Consider the following 9,036-nt stretch of genomic DNA (forward strand, 5'->3'; position numbering starts at 1 on the left):
TCCGACATGTGCCCAGAATTCAGAATGAGTTTGCCGACGCCTTGGCCACTTTGTCATCCATGATACAACATCCAGATAAGAACTACATTGATCCCATTCCGGTGAGGATCAATAATCAGCCGGCTTACTATGCTCATGTTGAAGAAGAAACAGATGGAAAACCTTGGTTTCATGACATCAAGGAGTATTTGGTGAAAGGAGAATATCCGGAGCATGCAAATCACACTCAGAAACGCACACTCCAGAGACTGTCCAATCATTTCTTCCACAACGGAGGAAACTTGTACAGAAGAACTCCCGATTTGGGATTGCTAAGATGTGTCGACGCAAAAGAAGCTTCTAAGCTACTTGAGGATGTGCATGCTGGGACCTGTGGTCCGCACATGAATGGTTTCGTCTTAGCTAAAAAGATACTCAGGGCAGGTTATTTTTGGATGACCATGGAGACAGATTGTATCCAGTATGTCCGCAAATGCTTTCAATGTCAAGTGCACGCCGATATGATAAAAGTGCCGCCAAATGAGCTCAATGCAACAAGCTCACCTTGGCCATTCTCCGCCTGGGGAATGGATGTTATTTGTCCAATTGAGCCCACTGCTTCAAACGGACATAGGTTCATTCTGGTAGCCATTGATTACTTCACAAAATGGGTAAAGGCTGCATCTTAACTGTGACCAAGAAAGTCGTCGCAGATTTTGTCCTAGATCATATTGTCTACCGATTCGAAGTTCCCGAGTCCATCATTACTGATAATGCCGCCAATCTCAACAGTGATCTGATGAAAGCCATGTGTGAGACTTTCAAAATCAAGCACAAGAATTCCACGGGCTACAGACCTCAGATGAATGGAGCCGTAGAAGCCGCCAACAAAAACATTAAGAAGATACTAAGGAAAATGGTAGAGAACCAGAAACAATGGCATGAGAAGTTACCCTTTGCTCTATTGGGGTACCGCACCACGGTTTGCACATCAACCGGGGAAACTCCCTACATGTTGGTTTATGGTACCGAGGCTGCCATCCCAGCCGAGGTGGAGATTCCTTCCTTAAGAATCATACAGGAAGCTGAACTCAGCGATGCAGAATTAATAAGAAGTCGCTACGAACAATTGGCCCTTATCGATGGAAAGAGGATGAACGTAGTGTGTCACAGCCAACTTTATCAAAATAGGATGTCTAGAGCTTTCAACAAAAGGGTCAAACCAAGACAGTTCGCACCAGGGCAGCTGGTATTGAAGAAAATCTTCCCACATCAAGATGAAGCCAAAGGGAAATTCTCTCCCCAACTGGCAAGGTCCGTACATGGTTCACAAGGTACTGACAGGAGGAGCACTCATACTTGTAGAAATGGATGGAGAAGTTTGGCCAAAACCGATCAATTCAGACGCAGTCAAAAGATACTATGCTTAGATAATTTACATTTCCTTATCTGATGTAATTAAACTACGCTTGACCTGATTCCCGTTTAAGAGGGCATACGGAGGCAGCCTTATGGGTTCGGTCATATTATAATAAAATTTTCATTTCCCCCAAGATCAGAAACTGGGGCAGAATTTTGAGGAGGTTCCTCAAAATTCCAGAGCAAGGCCAGCCACGCCAACATGTGTCAGACGGTCAGCAATCAGTTAAGAAACTGGGGTAGAATTTTGAGAAGGATTCTCAAAATTCCGAAAAAGATTCAGCGAGGCCTATTATCCGCAAACAATCAAAAAAAATTGCCCGCCAAAATGGGGCAGAATTTTGAGGAGGACCCTGAAAATTCCAATATGAGAGAGTTGCAATGCCTTCGAAACGTGTTACAGTCGCTAGTTCATCAAAATTATTTGATATATCAATACGTTTCCAAAACAACTCTATTTTTATCAATAATTGCATATTTTCGAATATTCTATTTCCATAACGGTCAGGTGTCACCCAGGGGAACTCGAAAGGCTTTCAGAACGGAGCAAAGCAAAGCCAGCCGACAGGAGCACGAACCAACCTTTCCCCCCACAAAACTTACAATTTTTCTTTGAACGCAGGTATATTCGACGTAAAGATAGAATTCGCAAAACATGTAAGATAATTCACTATCAATCAGGCCATCAGACATCGAATACATCTCCAGCTAAGACATACACTACTCTTATTTGCTGCTCTCTCTTTGCATGGGACTAATCCCTGTCCCCATACTTGCATGGGACTAATCCCTTTTCCCACACTTGCATGAGGCTAATCCCTGCCTCCCTGCTTGCATGAGGCTAATCCCTGCCTCCATACTTGCATGAGTCCAATCCCTGACTCCACATTTGCATGAGGCTAATCCCTGACTCCACATTTGCATGAGGCTAATCCCTGCCTCCACATTTGCATGAGGCTAATCCATGCCTCCGTACTTGCATGAGGCTAATCCCTGCCTCCCTACTTGCATGAGTCTAATCCTTGACTCCATACCTGCATGAGGCTAATCCTTGCCTCCCTATTTGCATGAGTCTAATCCTTGACTCCATGAGGCTAATCCTTGACTCCCCATTTGCATGTGTCTAATCCTTGACTCCATGAGTCTAATCCCTGACTCCATATTGCACGAGGCTAATCCTTGCCTCTCCATTTGCATGAGTCTAATCCTTGACTCTATGAGTCTAATCCCTGACTCCATATTACACGAGGCTAATCCTTGCCTCCCCATTTGTATGAGTCTAATCCCTGACTCCACATTTGCATGAGGCTAATCCTTGCCTCCCCATCTGCATGGGACTAAGCACTGTCCCTCTTTGCACAAATATTGCTCTATTGCTAATACTATCTATTTGCTTTTCAATCGGGCTAAGGTCTGCCCTCCATTTCACAAGACTAAGCCTTGTTTTGTTAACATCATATTATTGCATATCACGGGCTGAAATATCGCCAACCTATCAAAAGGCGCCATAGTGTAAAGGCATCATCCTCATAGCCGGAAGACACCATGCCATGGCCTGAGGATCTCTCAAACTTGCATATCATTATTCAAAGGCGTCATGGTTCGGAGGCACCATCTTCATGGCTCGAGAACATGATTTCATGGCCTGCAAATCCCTCACTGAACAATTCATGGCCCAGGACGTCATGGTCTGAGGACGTCATCTTTAACCGTCCGAAGACAACCTTCATGGTCCAAAGGGAATTTGCATCATGTTTAAATTTTCGCAAATACTTGTTTGTAGCATCTTCTATCTGCAGGTAACTAGTAAGCAACCGCTATCCTAGCAAGAGCGATCTCGCTCCAGTTCCTTCAACTTTCCCGAGCTTTAGCCGCCTCGGCATCGCGTGTCCGTTCTTGCAATAATTTCATCGGCATATTCCGTAGATGAATCCAGAACTACACATGGCCTGATTCCTGTAAGACTAAGGATATGTAGGCAACTCGAAGATCGGAGTCCGGCCTCTATCTTTCAAAACATCCCATCCGGTCAAAAGTGGCCATCATTTCTTTACCCGAAAACTCTTTCATCCTTCCCGGGTAAAGAGGGGCAGCTGTTGATACCCATTTTTCCCTATATATTTTTGATATGCATAAATACTTCCAAAATAACATATGTATGCATGTATAAGCATACACAAGGGTTTTATAATTTTCCCATAATTTTAAAGATTTTAAATTGATTTATTTCCTTCCCTTTTACTCATAATATCCCCAATAATTATCCCTCAAATTATTGTTGTGGTGATTTATTCATTTAATTTCTATATTTATGCCAAAATAGGTTTAAAATATTTTTATGCATTTTTGTAATTGCATTCTGTATTTTTAAAACTAAATTGCATATAATTGCAATATTAGCCCCATTAATGCATAATTACATTTATATGCATAAAATCGACCTTCTATATTTTTAAAATGTTGAAAATCTATTTTAAATCATTTTAGCACATAAAATTATTTTTTAGAGATTATTTATTATTTATTATAAATTATATAGGGAAAATTGGCTATTTAAAATGTAGCCAGATTCGCACTTCAATTCTAGCCCAATTTTAACCCAACCCCAGCCCAATTCCTAATCAGATTACCCGACCCAGGCCCCAATTACCCCTACCCGACCCAAAGCCATATTAAAACCTGGCCGTTGATCTTTTCGTCCGTTCTTACCTTTTTTAACTCTAAACGACCCCCAACCCTAGCTCATTATTCAGAGACCGCCGCCTCTGTATTCTCTCATCTCCTTTCCTCTCAACCCAACCCTAGCCCCTTTAACCGCCAACCTCGCTTCTCCAGTCTTCTGCGGTGATCTCCCTTCAACTCCTAAGCCTCCAATGGCTCCTCTAAGGCTATGCTTGCCTTCTCTAAGGTCTTCAAGGGCCCCAGGCCACGCTGATTTGCACCTAGGGTTCGTTACTTGTCTGTTCTTGGCTACTCCGGTGTGATTTCGAGCAAAATCACAATGTATTTGTCACGATCCTTGGGATTCTAGACAGGTTCTTTCATCTCTATTTGGGTTTCTTCTGAAACCCTAATTTCTGCCTACATCTCCTAGATCTGTACGATTTCAAAACGATTTGAGTTTGTTTCTTTGATGTTTTACACTATCCTTGGAACTCTTTACAAGAACCATGTGATTTTAAGTGTTTTCGTCTTCTTCTAAAATTAGGGTTTTCGAAACTTCTTCTAAAACTTTGTTTAAACTGATTTTTTATGTTTAAACTTCTATTTTCTCGCATACTTCGACTGATTATGTGAGTTTACTACCTCTTCAACTTGCCTATGTTGAAAGCCCTTTTTTCCTAGGTTTCTTCATTTTATTTTGTGACTAGCCTGTTCTTGTTTGAGTTTCTGTGACTATCTCACTTCGAATGTATTTCTACTGAGTTTCTTATGCCTAACTTATATCACCTCTGTATGTTTTGGTTCATCTTGACTGGTCAATACTTGCCTCTTTGCTTGCTGTGTTTGGTTATTCCTATTTCACTTTTTTTATATGCTAAAAATCTCTCTTTGATTGACTCTGAACTCCTTGTTTCTTGGCTTGATTTGAAAACTTCCCTGCAGACTTTCGATTTTTTCTATTTTAACTTGTTTACTTGTTACTCTCCTTAAATCAGTGATTTCGAATCCCTGATTCCCTAACTTACTATGTGCTGATTTTCGATTATTTCCATATTCTGCAACTTTATTTTGTTTTATTACCTTATTTGGTTAACCGAGTATTTTACTGATTCTTCATTAGCTGTTTACTTAATTAAACCCCTATGTACTTACCCCTAATTGCTATTGTGTACCTTATGCTCTCTTGATTTCTTTCCTTAATCATTTTTGCCTATTACCGTTGGTTGATTATCCCTTAATTAAAGGGGTACTTGCATTGATTTGATTCTGATTAGTACTTGGTTCCATAATTATTATATTACTATGATTCTTGCCTTATTTCACCTAATTTTCGAACTACTATATATACACACTCTCTCATTAACACAAACACACGAACACTTTGGTTCAAAAAGCTCTCTCTCACACTTAAACTTCCTGCTCTCTCTTTTGTGCTACTTACTATTATTCTAAGTTAGCCGGCTGCAAGCCAAGGCTAACTATTGTGCTTTCCTGCTCCTTCACTCTTTTGTGTGTTGTCACTTTACTGGTATGTCCTGATTTCAATTTAAGTCTCAAAAAACAATATGTTTCTTTTTCTCCTCCAGTTCATCATGTTCATGATTTGTTTCTACCTCTGTTTCTGCTGTTCGAAATGCAATTGATCTCTTTATGTTAATTATATACTACCCCTTAGACTCAGCATGTTTATGAAATGTTAAACCCTCTAGCGTACCCCAATATGACTCTCCCTTACTAATGTTCCATGCAAAGTAGTTGGCTATCTTTCAGTGACCTGATTCTGCATTAAGTCTGGGGTTCCTTAGCCCTTTAGCATGCTGTTGATTCTATACTTAAGTGCTCCTATAACTGTGTGTTTATCTATGTGTCCCCAAATCCCTTGGCCCCCATGTTTGTGACTACTGAGCCTGCTTTGGTTCTATGATCTCTGGCTGTGTATAAACCTGTATTAAGGGTGTTGTGTTTGGACTGTTGTTTACTACTCCACTCTCTTTCAAACTATCTCTGTTGTTTTAACTATTTCAAACAAACCTCTTTTTAATATTGTTTTCCTACTGAAACTCTTCAAACTGTGTCAAGCACTATCTCCCTACTCCTAAGTCACTAGGTTCTGCCCCCTCTAGTATATGTACTGCCTTGGGATCCTCTTGAGAACCCTCTGAACTCTGGCATACTGAGGCTGGCCATTCCACACTTGCACTTATTCAATTTGGTTACCAAGTCTAGGTGTAAGCACTGCCCGGGATCCTTGAGATCCTTAGGGAACTTTGATGCACCTAGACTATGACATTGTCTATGGAATTTGGGCATTTGAGGCTATTGGAGGCTTTGGAAATCTGGGCCTATGTGTAGGCTCCCTATAGAATAACTTCTTATTTTCTTATCTACTTATGTAATTCATTCATATGGTCTGTAAAAATTTGTAAACGAATATTGGGGTAACTAGTGAAAAGGGCGGGTAGTTACATGTTTGTGGGGTAATACGGGTAGAGACCATGCATATAGGACTTTTGTATGCTTGTCTTACCATGTTAGAAATCATGCCTGTAGGTCTCAAGTGGTTCCATAATAGAAATCATGTTTGTAAGTCTTAAAATCAACTTCACAAGTAGATGCCATGCCTATAGGATATAATCCAATCCAACTTCTGTTATAACAAGTGTTTACATGTGTTTTTCATTTGTCATCATGCCTGCAAGTTTCTAAAATCAGTATTAAACAACTAGATGCCATGCCTATAGGGAACAACACCAGAAATTCTGCCTATAGATCCAAACTAATTTAGTTTAAATAAATCAGTCCAGTTAATGATTTTTTCACTTCGAAACTGGTTTAATTAATGGTTTATTTTTCCCTGAAACAAGTTATTTCCAAAAACTGTCTTAATCTCCCAATAGACAGCATGCCTATAGGGATTAAAGAGTCTGTTTTAAAAACCTGTCTTGTTTTACTATATAAAATGTAGTCATCAGTATTCCGCGTATAGGCAAGCCTATAGGGCGTTTTCAAATCTTGCAACTCTGAAACTGTTTCTGTGACTTAATGATTGTTCTGTCTTAACGGGCTTAATAAATCAGTAGGCAAACTGATAGGGCCATTACTTCTGAGTTTATAAAATAAACTGCCTGTCTTCTGTGTCTTGATATTCACTTAGACATTATGCCCTAGGATACTGTTTAACAAAAGGCCCTTATTTGTGTTTGAGTCGTGCTGCTTATGTGTATTCTTTGAGGAGGTAAACCTGAGCCTCTAATTGCTCCTTTTTTTTTTTTATCTTGTGTGCTAAATTCCTAATTGTTCTTGCCTGTCGCCTTAGTATTTTTACCTTTAAAAACTTTAGGGGTCTGTCTAGAACCACCTATAGGTAGAGGTCCTAAAAAATCCTCCAGGACCATTAACGGGTAACAGCACGCAATAGAGATCGCTGACCAACACTCGCTTAAATGACCACTAAAGGGGTGGGAAGGGTAGATATGGGATATGATGACTACGCGCTAATGTCACGTGTAGTCCCTCATTGAGGAGTGTTTACCGGACGTTGTGTGGGGTGATCCTATAGGCTAACCAACCTAGGACTCCTCCTTTTTCCAAAATTCCTTTTTTTGTTTAAAACTTTGTTTTATACAACTTGTTCAAAACCTTTGTCTTATTATTTGAGTTATACAACGTCCAACGTGCTCTACGTGTAAATTATTTGATTCAACTATTTATTTGTTAATGGACTAATTCGTAAATATAAGTTTGGCCGGGACCCATCGTTGTGGACCGCGAGGGGTGCCTAACACCTTCCCCTCAAGGTTATTTCGAGCCCTTACCCTAATCTCTGGTAATGCAAACCAATCCAAGAGTTAATCACTTTAGGTGCCCTAACGCACCATAACCCGTTAGGTGGCGACTCTTCAAATACCCAATTCCCAAAAGGAAATGAGTTATCACCCCATGAATGTCGAGACCCGCACTTCTCTCCGCGGAGGAAAAAAAGGGGGCACGAAAACCAATAAGGTAAAAATTAAAGTAGCCAACCAATTGAACTACTAATTTTTATATAGTAACTCTAATTTCAAATGCTTCATTGTGTCTCATGTTACGTGAGTTGTGACCCACTTTACTTTTTATTATTTTTCAAAAAGAATAATACTTTCTCTTTTGAACATTATCTAATCTAAGCATTTCGATTTTACCATTGATGACGTGGCTTATTGGGACTTACTTGATATACGAGTTCATATTTTTATAAGGGGAAAGAAAATGAAAAGACGTTTGACTCTCGCCACCACTCATTTAAAATGATAATTTTGATATTTTGCATATTTTTTACTTGTTTATGTCTTCTTTAATTTTTATTTCTGTGCGCGATGAAACATCTTCACATAAAACAGGACATAAGAAGTATTATGTAGACAACATATAGTATTTCATGCTAACAAAATCATAATTACGAAGAGATAAACTTTGCTAATTACGTGTTCATTTCGTTGTTTCTCTTTTTATGTAACAATACTACTTTAATCTTGTAAATCATGCCGATAAGTGGGTTGCTGCTATGAAATCAGAGATGGAGTCTATGTACTCTAATCAAGTCTGGGATCTTGTAGAACCAGCTGATGGGGTTAAACCCATTGAATGCAAGTGGATCTATAAGAAAAAGAGAGGTGTAAACGGAAAAGTACAAACTTTTAAGGCAAGGCTTGTAGCAAAAAGGTTTACTCAGAAAGAAGGGGTCGATTAAATAGAAAACTTTTAAATTTGGTGCAAGAAAGGACGCAAGAGTCTTTCAAGACAAGTCGAGGAATTGTGAGATGCTAAGCAAGCTAATTGTACGAGAAGTGCACTGTCGCGTCAATAGAAGGATAGCAGAAGTTTTGAATAAACTGAATTACTATCCTTAGTAGCAGAGGCGGACCCATGTATATGGGTGAGGGGTTACCGACCCCGTAAACTTCCGATGAAATCCTATATATATATATATATATA

Source organism: Nicotiana attenuata, unplaced genomic scaffold, assembly GCF_001879085.1.
Source record: "Nicotiana attenuata strain UT unplaced genomic scaffold, NIATTr2, whole genome shotgun sequence".
NCBI lineage: Eukaryota > Viridiplantae > Streptophyta > Magnoliopsida > Solanales > Solanaceae > Nicotiana > Nicotiana attenuata.